The sequence below is a fragment of the Acyrthosiphon pisum genome, chromosome X, assembly GCF_005508785.2.
Source record: "Acyrthosiphon pisum isolate AL4f chromosome X, pea_aphid_22Mar2018_4r6ur, whole genome shotgun sequence".
NCBI lineage: Eukaryota > Metazoa > Arthropoda > Insecta > Hemiptera > Aphididae > Acyrthosiphon > Acyrthosiphon pisum.
In genome coordinates, this window is record NC_042493.1 from 121207506 (window position 1) to 121221909 (window position 14404).

Consider the following 14404-nt stretch of genomic DNA (forward strand, 5'->3'; position numbering starts at 1 on the left):
ACCTTACCAATGTCATCTTTGTAATAAATATTTATAAGTGAAGGAAATTTAAGGAATACAATTCTCCTTTTTTTCATTATATAGTATATTTTTTATAATTGTATAATTTATAATTATATTTTATAGTAATAAAATAAGCTCAGTTCATTTACCTAAAGGCTATTATTATAAATTGTATTATAATTAAATATATGTAATCAACTAACAATGTATTGTAACTATACACTTTAGGTACCTGCTGTAAAAGAATTTTAGCTTATTTTATAAACTTAAATATCCACTTATTATAAACTATAAATAAAAGACTTAATTATATCTCAATTGTATACAAGTTATCAAATATCAATATAATTGTGTTACTATAATCTATACCAGTGTTTCTTAAAATAATTGGACTCTTGCAATCGAAAACTATCTGAACTAAACCCCAAAAGAAATTTCTGATTATTATTTCTCAGAAGATTATTAATTTCATTTTTTTTATGACACCCAAAGAAACTTAAATTAATATTCCATTGGTACAAAAAAAAAAAATTCTTTTATATTGAATACCTTCCATAGTAAATACTTATTATATTACTTTACATTTCTTTTTATTCCCCCCCCCCCCATGTATACTTTTATTATCCGGTAATTATTTTTAGAAATGCGCCTGTGAGTGTGCTTGCTGGTTGGAAGCGGCAGTGGCGTTTCGATGGTGACGGTGTGGGCAGACAGCTGCGGCGACGAGACAACATGACACTACAAACGACTAGTCATCCTTTGTTTTGGTATAATTTAATATATTCCCCCTCCCCTGTTAGTAATTCCTATAACCATATCTCCACCCTTGCAAAATGTTCTTAGGTTCATTTTGTATTTTTGCTGCGACAACTTACAGTTTTTACCCCTGATCACATAGTCAACTTAATATTATTATGTTAAAAATCTTCGGATTAATATTATTATAATTCTATCTACCTTCATCAAAAAAAAAAATGTCTATAAGAAACTCAAATTAAATTTTTATAAGCGTTTGAAATTCAAATTTTTACAACATTGGATATTCACTCGATTTTTCATGTAGCGATTTTCTTATTTTGTTGTAATTAAAAAACGAATAACTGTAGATACATGAAAATCTCACTGAATGTTTATTTAATCATTTCTTATACTTGATAAAATATTTTGACTTGTTTTGAGCTGTTTACCGACAATTTCATATTTTAATTTTTTTTTTTTTTTTTTCTATGAATATCAATAAAGGTTCATCTGTTGGGCCAAAAAGTGTAAAAATTTAATATAAGGCTCCTGATATATTATTACAATAGCAGTTGAAAAATATTAAAAATACATATATTTTTTTTCCAATACAATTTTTTTTCATAAGCATTTAAATATCAAATTTGGACAAAATTTATCAAATTTAAAATTGAATAATTATTTTTTAGTTAAAAATGTTCAACTTTTATATCTTAATTGAAAATTTAAAACAAGATTCCATGTAAGTATTTAATTTTGTTACTAAAAAAATCAAAAAAATACATAAGCACAGTTTATTTTTATAGTCATTTTAAGTTCAAATTTGGACTTAATTACATATTAAAAAAACCTAGAATAACTATTTTAGTTATTTTGTCTGATTGTATAATATTATTTGTGGGTACTTGAAACTTCTAAAGTATACTATTATATATCTATGATAGTACCTCAGTTTGTTGTTGATGTATAACGCGTTACCTTATGGACATTGTGATATGATTAATTTGGAATTTATTATAGATACCTATTATAAGTCAATTTTTTTTTTAATACCATAGATAAGTAGGTATATAATATTATGTCTTATACCCAGACACTGACATATTGTCTCCGCTCAGAATTGTTTTTCTTATACAATGATATTATATAATTGAATTCAAATTTAAATCCATCCATTATAGAGTGATCCACTTGTAACCTACTGTACAGCAGAGCGATATCCACTTGCCCACCTTTTTATTTTTAATTTGTTAAATATGTTGTGTTAATCTTTAAAATTTATATATATTTAGATTATGTTATTTTTATTATATTTAGGAGTAACCATAACTCTCTATCTCCAACACAAGCTGTATAAGCTTACATGAGGTAGGTTAATCAATTATTGTTCAATTTGATGTTGTTGCATTAAATATGTTTATTTTTTTATTTATAAATGAAAAAAAAATTATATAGATTATGTTAGTTATTATATTATAACAGTTCACTTATACTTTTAACTTTGTATTTAAAAATTAGAATGTATATAGCAAAATATTATAATAATAAGTTTATTTATTAATAATAAATTAAAAATAAAATATTCAATTAAATGTCTTAAATTACCATCATATATTTCTTTGGTTGGTTCACTTTGCTCATGATCCGAATTAGAACAATTTCGAATTGTTTCAGTTACTTCTACATCAACAATTGGTGGATCTACAGTAGTGTGTAGTTTATCGAATGCATCTGTCATAACATTCATAACGATAAAAAAACTTGTTATTTATAATTTAAACATCGTTTATCAATAGTTAAAGTAAAAAATTGTAACATTAATTATTTATTTACCATGTTCATTATTGAAAGTTTGAGCAAGCGTCAATAGTCCATTTTCACCTACTTCGTATTAGTAAACTACGTTATCCTCAAATGTAATACCTATAAAGAATCAAATTAATATAATCAAGGACTGAATTAATTTATTTTTACGATATTTTAATTATAAAAATAATTATATACCTAACTAATATTAATTATAAAAATATAATTGCTTACCTTCAACTAAATTTTGTCCATTAACCATCGCAGCGTTTTCTTCGTCCTCAATATTGTCACTTCATGTAACCATTGTTCAATAATATTATTATTATTATTAAGACTCATTTTGATACGAAACCTTACTATTATTGTAACCGATAAAAACGTGTATTTTACAATGCGTATTTTAATAATATTAAAATTAATATAAAAATCGTTTTAATTATCAACTACTGCAGTAGTGTGCTACATGACAATGTCGACTGTCGACGGTGTGTAGTAAACCCAAAAGCTATAGTATTGTTTTAAATAAAATAATATAGAATAAATAAATTATACATACAGTATAATTTATTTGTAGTAAAGTAGGTATTAATACGGAATATAAAGTAAGCCTAAATAACAGAAAACGTAGGCCAAAGGCGAAAACAACAAGTTGTTATAGCTAGTCACACATTAATGATATTCAGCAATATTAGGGATGTATTAATACCCACAGCTATAATATGATATTAAACAATATCATGTAGAATAAATTATACATTTAGTATAATTTATAATAGGTAATGTAGGCATATAACAGGAAGTGTAGATCTGAGGTGAAAACAACAAGTTGTTTTACCTAGTTCCACAATAATGCAATTCGACATTACTAGGGAAGTAATATTAGAATATAGCTATCACGCCACTAGTACGTCATTGTTAGAACCCACATAAATACGGGTAGAGCGCCTACCATTACTTAGAAGATAGTCAGCCCTCGTCGTAGGTCTAACAAGCTTACGACAGTGCTTATAATTATTGTGTATTTGAATTTGTAATAATAAAGTTTTAAATTATTGTTATCTTTAAAAAGTCTAAAAGTGTTTATAATTATCACCTATCTTTCTCATCCACGACTCAAGACAACGACGAACGTGCGACGTCGTTAAATAATTATTGTATTAGCGTTCAACGTGTCCTGCACGGCGATCACTACAGGTGCGATAACTCGCGAGTAGTTATAATATTATTTTCACTCACCGACTTACTAATCACAACATAAATAGGAAATCCCATTGAATCTATTTCGATTTTTATCGTATAAACGTGGTCCATTATTGGACATATCATTATATTGATCTCGTAATTTTTTCAATCTTGACATAGCATGGACTTAAGATTTGGGTGCACTACAATAAATGGAATACCGAGGACATAGCCTTTTTCGCTTTAGCGTGTTTTCTATTTATTTTTATTATGACATGGACTTAGAACGTATGTACACATGATTTTATTGTGAACCACGATTTTAACGATGTCAATATCTCAATTATGCCAAATTTTGACATAGCACATATTGTGTGCTCTTAGGTATCGATATTACCACTTTGTTTGTATATTATTTTGAGGTCAAACAAATGGTTCATCTCATCACCTTAGTCTTTAATTTTCAAATCACTGAATATAAATTAATCTTAAATATACAAGATTGTTTTATTTTTATATGTCATATTTTTACTCACTACTGCGACATTGTGCCAACGACGACCGGAAACTGTATAAATAAGACATACGATATGATGAAACAAAATCATTATTTTAAATACAATTTAGTATTATTAGTACAAACTTTGGAAAAATATATGAAAGAATAGCTAAAGAATCAAACGATAAATTATTATAACTAAGGTTATATTATTTTCACTTTGCCTACCTAAAGCATTTAAGCTGGTTTACCATTATGAAAATTACTGATCACTATTGACTACCTGCGATTCCAACAAAAACTACAAACTATATAAGTACCTATATTAAAATAAAGTATAAAATCAGATTCGTGTTCGGTTCGACGTCAAAAATCAGGGTCCATAGACTTACTTGTACAGCTTACTCACTTACATAATATTGCTCGTACTCATCACCGGATCTAAGGAGGAATATTCGGGGAAAACTATTATTCAACCCATTTTTTTATTTTGTACAAAATATTACGAATATTATGTTAGATCAAATGTAATTTATTGTATAATTATGGTATAACATAATAATATTATATAGCCTTTTACTTTGCCTTCGATTTATTGTTCCGATTAAGACTGAGGTGACGTCAGCGCAGTGGACTCATTTACTCATTCGTTAGAATCGGCGCCTTTTTTTGTGTTACATTTATCGTCTCGACCGTGGTATTCCAGCCTTTGCGACTGCCCCTGGCTGACTTCCGGCCACCGCGATAGTGCCACGGTTAGCTTTTCCAGTGACGTGACCCTCATGGGTAGCCTTCCCACCACGGCGACAGGTGATTGCTAGGTTCTTAGCCCTTCGACCGCCAAGGGCCGTCTTCTGACTGCTACCGGCCACGGCTTCGAGTGCGACGGGCGCGCCTGTCCATGTTCTCATCACTCGCCGCCATGATAGGATTATCATTTGCTCCCGAACCCAGCCGAATACTGGTTACTGTGATGGCAGCCGTACTCACCGCCGGTGGCACTGCCAACTCCGCGATCGGCTCCTGGGGGCCTATTCTTGAAAGTAGTAGAACGATATTCGTATTGAAATATTTGTGCTTTTTCAAATTCTTTGACAAAACCGTATTCTTGAACACCGGTCGTAAATCAACGGATTCTATTCTACTAAGAACGGGTCGTGTGGTGTATCGTAGAAGAATCCTATTATTCGTATAGGACTAATCGTTTTCGCTGTAATTACGCATTTATATGAACCTAGTATCTAAGCTAATACACTTTTTAATTATATTATTATATATATGCAAAATATACATATATGTTTAAGTATAGAGTACCTATGTATAACTATAATTTATTATGGTGCATTCCAATTAAGTATATTTATTACTTATTAGGACCAAATAATAGGTATTTATATAATTATATATATAATATGTATCCCTATTAGGCCTTAATCTTTAATAATAAGGTTTATTAAAATATATTAACCACCTATTATTTATTACTATAATTATTTATATACATAATGCATCAAACAAATTACCATATTCATTTATTTCCAACTTAATTACGTTTTGAAAGTTCAGATAATATATATTAAAAACTCGTTGATTATATCTACGTGCACTGCATATTATATTATGTTATGACTTAAGGATTATTTAATATTTAATTAATAACAGAAATATTTCGAGAAGTTCCTACTAAAACAGAAATGCTTAATCAACTGTCGACTTTTGTTGTGCTACTCTGCTGCTTGCTTTAAGTGTTTTTTGTTCAATTTATTCAATATGGATGACTTGAAAATCTTCAAGCCGATGAAAATTTGGAGGTCATAGAAATGGATGCTGATATTGTACGAAATTCTCGTGAAGCTCCAAGTCCCTTCCAACGTGAGTCACATTTCATACATTAAAAAAAGATAGTAATTAAAATAATATAAAAAGTAGATTGGTACCTGTGAATTATACTTCATTCTTCTTGAATAAATACGAAACTTTTGTGTAAGCTGCCCAGAAGTATGTTCTACTACTTTTCTTGCTCTAGAGAGACGGTCATTAAATTTTCTTTTAATATATCAGCATACGAATGAGTACCCGGGTATGGTCTCAATAAATATGTTTTTAGGGGAAATGCTTTGTCACCAATCATTGTAAACGGGGTTTTTTCACTAGTTCCCGGAAGTGGTTTTCCATCAGGTATATTTAACTTGTTTCGTTCAAGTGCTTGAAAAAAACAGTTTTTTTCCGAATTTTTCCGGCATTATGATCCCTACATTGATTGTCACGACTTATATATATATATATAAGTCGTAACAACCAATGAAAAGTAGCAAACTAGATAGGTACCTATTTTGTACAGCTTTGAATGATGGTCGGCGGGGTAAGGGGTATGCCGTATACGTATCATAAAGTTGCCATCACACCATTTTTTTTTTATCATGCTAATACTTAGTATTTAATGACCACGGGAGCATAAAAAATATGTTCCATATTTTTGGAAAGATTATGCTTTTCATGTAGGTAAAAAAAAAGTCACTTTATAGTTTATGTAAATACCCACAAATAAATCATAATACATAATAATTTTTCATAATAATTTATGGTTTCTATAAACATAATATTAATAAAAAAGTCATACCAAAAGTCACTTGTACATAAATTAATAGTATTTAACTAGTAGGTAGACTAGGTAGTATATATTATTTTAGTTTTTAAGTGAATTTATTTTTTGGAGTGTTTGGAATAATTAAATTGGCACTATTTATTTTGTCCATCTGGTAATTTTCAACACATTTTTTTTTTAATTAGGTATTTATATGGTTGGATTTCATTTATAAAACTATTGATTCATGTGCGAATGAAACGATTCACAGATATCAGTAGTTCGGCATAATCTATGCGTCATGTATACGCCCGTTTGTATTTTTCAATAAATTTTGAATTTTCGTGTACACAATTTTCTAGTAAATAATCAGTATATTATTGTGAAAATAATAGGTATATTATGGTTGTCTGGAATATATGTGACATTAAGTGTGGTTTGTACTTAAATACATAGTATTTTGCTTACATTCAATATAATTGGTTAAAGCACTCATTTTGATCGATGTATTTAAATCCAGAATTTGTGGCTGATTGTTTTGTATTTTATTTAATGTCACCTTCCCGCACGAGCTACATATTATACTACACACATTACATACTCCTATTTTTTTGACGACTCTGCGTTCATCAATCACGGCAAAGTTAATTAGTTCTATTTATTTTAAGCATCTTGCATGGAGGTTATAATATGAATATAATATGTTAACTACCATAAGTTTATGTTTTGTAAGGACAGTGGTGTAGATTTCAGTATTGATAATAGTAGGTAATTATTATATTAAAAAAAAATAAAATAGGAATAAAAATATGTAATCACGGCAAAGGTAATATGCATTATGGAGGGATCAATGCAACAACTAAATTATTTTACGAAAAAAATTTCATGAAAGCAAAATGTTTACGCGTTATGCAAGGGGGTTTTTGTATGAATATAAATTTTAATCAAAAGCTTATGTTTTGTAAGGACCGTGGTATAGATTTCAGTGTCTGATTGTGCAGGAGATACGCGTGATATGTGCGCTAAGTACTTTTGGGGATTTCCATTTTACCGCCCGGTACTACGGAGATTCCCACTTTAACACCAACTGGACAGAAAAAGGTCAATTTCCAACGCTTCACCGTTATCGAAAACTAAACTTTCGGTACAGGCGTGACAAAAAATTAATTACATTAATAGCAATATCAAAAAAATGACATACACACAATATTGGCTGACAGATTATTCCGGCTCAAAATTGTTTTTCTTATACAAAAAGAATTTAAATATAACACATATATTACAGTGACCCACTCAACATCTATTGTGCAGGCGAACACTAGAGCAGTGACCAATTATTAATTGTCTACCTTTTTTTAATTTATAAACAAAACAGTGGCAAAAATAGGTAGATAGATAATTGATATCACATACATACTATGAAAATGCACTAATTTATTTTAAAAAGTATAAATTATAACATAATACAAGATTATTATGAAGACAAAAATCATTTATTTATAAGCTGTTAAATTGTAACATATTATAGCAAAAAAATAAACATAGGTAAATTTTACTTTATAAAATGAAATATATTTTTTTAGGCATATAATTTGTAATATCTAATTTCTGCAAACAACATATTTATTCATAAGTTGGGTGAATCAGGTTATAATTTTATATCAATTCCATCTATTATTTAGGTTATATTACATATATCCTTATTGTTTTGAAATAGTGGCAACTCTGATGTGACAAGGTCTGTCGTTTTTATAAGCTAACTTGGAACAGTCTAAATACCTCAGCTTTGTCAAACAAATTTTAAACCCACAGCTAAATGTGGCAAAGCTGTGGCTAATTGGCATTTAAGTCGAACAAAGGTAGCAAATAAAAACGGTTGTCCTCGGTATAGAATTGTTATAGGATCAGGATAATTATCTTGTGACAAATATGTTCCTAATAAACTATGTCTTGTATTAAATTGTATTTAACATAATTTGAGGTAAAAGAAAATACCACTTTTCAGAGAGAGTGTATTACAGCCAATTTGGTTGCCATCTGGAATTCTATTCATCACATCTTGATAGATACATGTTAATACTGTGAACAAATAATATAAATACATTATAACTTATAAAGGATTTATTGATATATAGTTCAAGCACATGTTGAAATATCATTATAAAGAGCATTTCTTAGCAATATTAGTTTTATCTCTCAGGTCATCCATTATAGATAAAACGCATCAATGTAAAATTGTTTTTTATGGTATAAAAGTAATCTTAAGAGTAAAATCACTTTTTGCAAAAATTAGGTGGTATTCTGTCTTAGGTACCGTGACACTAAACTTTGAAGGTAATTTTGAAGAAGATAACATTATTGTAAGAATTTAAAAAGAAAAAAAACATCATATAACTTGTTGTATACTTGTTAATTCATACCTATGGTAGCTATAAGTATTTTATATTCTTTGTACATTGTTTATCTTTGTTTTCGTTTTATTATTCACGAACGACTGTTAGTATTATCTAATTTTTATATTTGGCTGGGCCCGTTTGAAATTTAAAGAAGTTAATACTGTTGTATATCAACCCAATTGAACTTTAGACTTTAGTCTCCGACAATCATCAACTTTTGATTACTAAAAAGTAAAAATTTATCATTTAAAACACAAGAACAAGGTTTAACATTATAAATACACAGTCCAGAAAATATTAAAGTATGTCAGATATAATAAGGATTTAGGACTTCTTGTATTAACGTGTTTTTAGATTCTGAGTGGAACGATAAATGTATTGATTTTACAATGATGTGTGTTTTATTTTATTTTTTTATTTTCATTTTTTTTTTGTGTCTGTCATCGCCTTTTAGGACAGTAAAAGTGTTTGGATTTTCTTCAACAGTATCTTGTCTGACAGGAAAGTAATGTAGTTGGTACTTTGGGAGGGTCAAAAGTAAAAATTGAAATTTCAAATGCGACGTGAAAAACAAAAGAAAAATTAACGAAAAACGGGAATTTTTACGCAAAATCTGTTTTCGAGAAAATCGATTTTGGTTTGTGGGACAACTCTAAAACAAATGACCGTAGGTACCTACATACAATTTTGATCGAATGTTTATATCAGCATTTTCTTTACACCATAACATTTTCAAATATTTTGATTTATTTTGAGCTGTTTACGGACATTTTCAGTTTCCATTTTTTTTTTTTTTTTTATAAATGTCAATAAAATTTTATTTGTTTGTTAAAAAAGCTTGAAAATTGAATAGAAGGTTCCTATTAAATTGTTTCATAAGCATATGAAAAAAATTAAAAATCCATAGACACAATTTTTTTATAAGCATCTAAAGTTCAAATATTGACAAAATACGTAAAAATGACAAAAATTTACAAATTATTTTGAGTTCGAAATTCATGAAAAATTTTATTTTTAAATCTAAGATTTTAAAATATAATACAAGATTCCTCATACCTTTGTCTACCTTTTTTAAAAAAAAATGTCTACAAGCAAGTCAAAAAAAAATTTTATGAGCGTTTGAAATTCATATTTTTACAACATGTGATATTCACTCAATTTCTCACGTAACGATTTTCTTATTTTGTTGTAATTAAAAAACGAATGACTATAGATACTTGAAAATTTCACTAAATATTTATATTAGCATTTTCTATATACGATGAAATTTTGAAAATAATTTGAATCTTTTTGAGCTGTTTGTGGACCTTGTAAGTTTTCAATTTTTTTAGTTTTTTTTTTCAATAAAATATATCAATAAAGTTTTATCTGTTGGTCCAAAAAGTGTAAAAAATTAATACAAGGCCCTTGATATATTGTTACAATAGCAGTTTGAAAAAATCCAAAATACATAGGCACAGTTTTTTTTAGAAGCATTTAAAGATCGAATTTTGACAAAATTTAACAAATTTAAAATCTTAAAATTATTTCGTAGTTAATTCTGTTACCAAAAATCTTAAAATCACATAAGCACAGTTTATTTTAATATTCATTTTAAGCTTAAATTTGGACGAAATTACATATTAAAAAAAACTGGAATAACTATTTTAGTTATTTTGTTGTGCTTGTATAATATTATTCGTGGGTACTTGAAACTTCTAAAGTATACTATTATATAACTATGATAGTACCACAGTTTGTTGTTGATGTATAACGCGTTATAAGTACCTAATGAATATTGTGATATGATTAATTTGGAATATATTATAGGTACCTATTATAGGTCAATTTTTTTCTTAATACCATAAATAAGTATATAATATGTTTAATACCTAGACTGACATACCGTCTCCGCTCACAATCGTTTTTCTTATACAGTGATATTATATCATTGAATTCAAATTTAATGTGACCCACTTGTAACCTACTGTACAGCAGAGCGTCATCCACTTACCCACCTTTTTTGTAATGATCGTACATTATTCTAGGTAAAATATAAATTCGACATGTCAAATGGTGAAATTAAATACAACATTTGAATTAGAATATATTTGCATATTTTATAATATTAAAAATGAATTCCCAAAATAAATTGTTTTTTCTTAAGAAATATTTTTCACACAGTTTTCTAAACAAAATTGGTATCGACAATTGTAAAATTAGAAACTTATTGACATCTAGACTCAATATCGTACTGAGAATTAAAAATCACACATGTCAGTTTGAACAGTACTTTTTTACGTATTATAGTATTTATATATTTAAGGCTAGAACAGACTTTTCCTACTAAATTCGGCATTTTATGACCATTTATTAAGAGGATATACTAAGTTAAAGTTTAAATTTGGCTTAAATATAGCACTTTTCCTATTAATACAAATATTATAAAAACATATAATATTTTGTATTTCAAAATTAACGCTATGGATTTGAACAATGTATGAATAATATGCACTAAAAATTAATTACACTACTGAAAAAAGCTAATAAAAAAAAGCTGTAAAAATGGTTAAGTAAACTGTGACCTTTGTTACATTAAAAAAAAATTATACTTGTAACGCATAATATAATAGGCTCTAGAGCAGCCAAAAAATAATGTACTTTAAATTAAAATCAGGGCCCTAATTATTAGTTATTGTGTACCTACTTACAAGCTTCTATTTTTAATTTTCAACAGCCTTCAATGTTTCTTTTGAGAAGAAGCAATTTACTTTTAGATTGATCATCAAATTCCACCAGGTCTAGAAATATTGAAAGAATCTAAAAACAAAAACATTGTATGATATGTATGATGAATGTTTTTAAATTGTAACTACATTTACATTAGTTGATGATTCATTGACTGTCTCAATGTCCTCCCTAGAAACAAATGAAAGGACGAGCAGACTTCCAGTTATTGAAAGTGCGATGTACCTATTCTTGATTTAGATGACGTATTATAAATATTGCAAAATATTTACTTTAAGTGAGCTGTTGCTGAAACAGGTAAAGGTCGATTTTATTTATTAGACTACTTTTTTTAATTAAAAAAAATAATAAGAAATCTACCTTAATGTGCATTGTGCATACAACAATTACACTAAAAAGGTAAGGTGCTAAATATACTTAGATAATTCTATGAACACGTATCAAAAGCTCGTAATGCGACATTTTCAATGTATTTTTGCTTCTATAAGATACATTGAATTCTTGTAAACATTTTGATGTAGTATGATGTAACAACATAATATCATAATATTACCGGTACTTTTATGAGATATTGTATAAATACATCGTCTAATCTATATTAGCCCATAATAGGTACTGGCTGTATTTGAACAATTAGATATTATTAACTTACGATGTTAATAACTTGGGTTACTATTTATTATTTAATATTATGTGTTGTGATAAAGAAAAAGAATAGAAATAAACTAATATTTGATTTTGTCGATAATAACTTTAAACACAATTTTAATTAAATTATTAAGTACTTAATATTATTTTTAGAATAATGAAATAATGAGAAAACATTTAATGGAGAAATGAGTTTTTTAAATTTAGTTTACTGAAATATAGTCATTTATAAATATTCCCTTACAATTATTTATTTACAATTTATTATAAGTTCAGAATAGTTTGAAAAATATAAAAGTTAAAAAAAAAGAATTAAAAATACATAACTATGTTCTACATGACTTTTAAGAGTACAATAAATTCTATGTCTTATCAAGAATTAACCAATGTAAATGTATCATATTTAATTCAAATCTTCTCCGTCCTTGACATTCCATTCTGAATCTCCTCTTTGCAAGCCGGCATAAGCACACCCCATTTATTACCTCGTACATTTTGCTGGAAGGGGGGTTGGCAAACTATATAACCAAAGGTGGGCAATAACTAGTTAAAAAGTTAATTTTTTTTTAAACTTTTTAACTTAACTAGTTATTTAATGTTCTAATCAACTTATGAACTTAACTAGTTTAATTTACTGTTGACATAACTTAGCTTTTCTCAGTTGATTTTAAAAAAATCCGTAAAGTTTTTAATATAATATATTTTATTAAGTTATAAATTATGCATTATGCGAGTTGCAATTATAAATGTTTTTAATAAAATTAATAATTTTAAATTGCAAATTGACAATTTTTATGTTATATAACTGTTATATTCACGTATTATGACATTCAATTGCTATAAGATATGAAAAAATATATTTGTTAAATTAGTAAATAATAGTAAAGTAAAAGGATATATAGTGTACATTATGAAAAAATTTGAATAAAATTGTTTTTTACAATTTATAAATTAGAGACTAGAAAGACACATTCACTCTTTGTGTGATTTACATACTAATTTAAAAAAAAAAAAAATAATTAACTTTGTTTAAACTGAGATAAGTTAATATTTTTTTCTAAATTAACTTTTAACTTATCGAGTTAAATTTATAATTGTTTAACTGTTAACTTTTAACTCATCGATCTTGTGTCCTCTTAATTTAACTTAACTTGAGTTAATTATTTTCATTAACTTGCCCACCTTTTTATATAACTGTATAACTTTCGGCGGTCTGCTCTGCCATTCTTCGCAGTCAGGATGTTTTCCAAAATCACGTAGAACACCCGGAAATTCTTCAGCGTTCTGAGGACTGTCATCTTTTCTTTCGAGTCAGAGCGTAGACCCTCTAACACAGGGGTACACAGTTTTAGTGGAGGGTAAGACTCAGAGGTCAGTAAGCGGCTTGAGATGCGCGCCTATCTCCTCCCTTATATTGCTCTAGTACTGGCATTCAAACAATGTGTGTTCTGAAGTATTGACATTACTATCATAGTGATTGTTCCTTGCACTGGCAGCCCTACCTATGTGGTTCAGGTAGTGCTGGCAGCCTGGGTAATGTGATGTCGGTTACACCTTCGGTATTGATCTCACAATCCACATCCTACGTCAGGAATGACGTGCAGCAACCGTGACGTCTTTTTACATTTAAACAATCGTTGTCTTGCGTTCCTCTATTCTAATAGCATACTTAGGCAGATCGGCTGGATATCTGGGAAGGATAAGAGCGCGCAAGAAAGCCCTAATCCATAAGGATCCACCTAGGAGGTCGGCCAAAGGTATCAGAAACAGCAAAGCCTCATCGGAAACTGAACGATACGCTGAGTTGACCCTAAGTGT

General features: G+C 28.2%; 1 long non-coding RNA gene across 3 annotated transcripts; it reads right to left on the bottom strand.

The window, feature by feature from the left end:
• Nucleotides 1-8424: 8424 nt before the first annotated feature.
• On the bottom strand, nucleotides 8425-13361 carry LOC100570617. 3 transcript variants are annotated; one of them, XR_003840217.1, is made up of 4 exons: nucleotides 12299-13207; nucleotides 12073-12226; nucleotides 11902-12010; nucleotides 8425-8894 (listed from the first exon to the last, which is right to left on the bottom strand). It is a non-coding gene; the product is annotated as an uncharacterized LOC100570617 (long non-coding RNA). The 3 variants fall into 3 exon arrangements; XR_001680565.1 differs by having other exon boundaries at nucleotides 12073-13361; XR_001680566.1 differs by having other exon boundaries at nucleotides 11898-12010; nucleotides 12073-13361.
• Between the last annotated feature and the right edge of the window lie 1043 nt (nucleotides 13362-14404).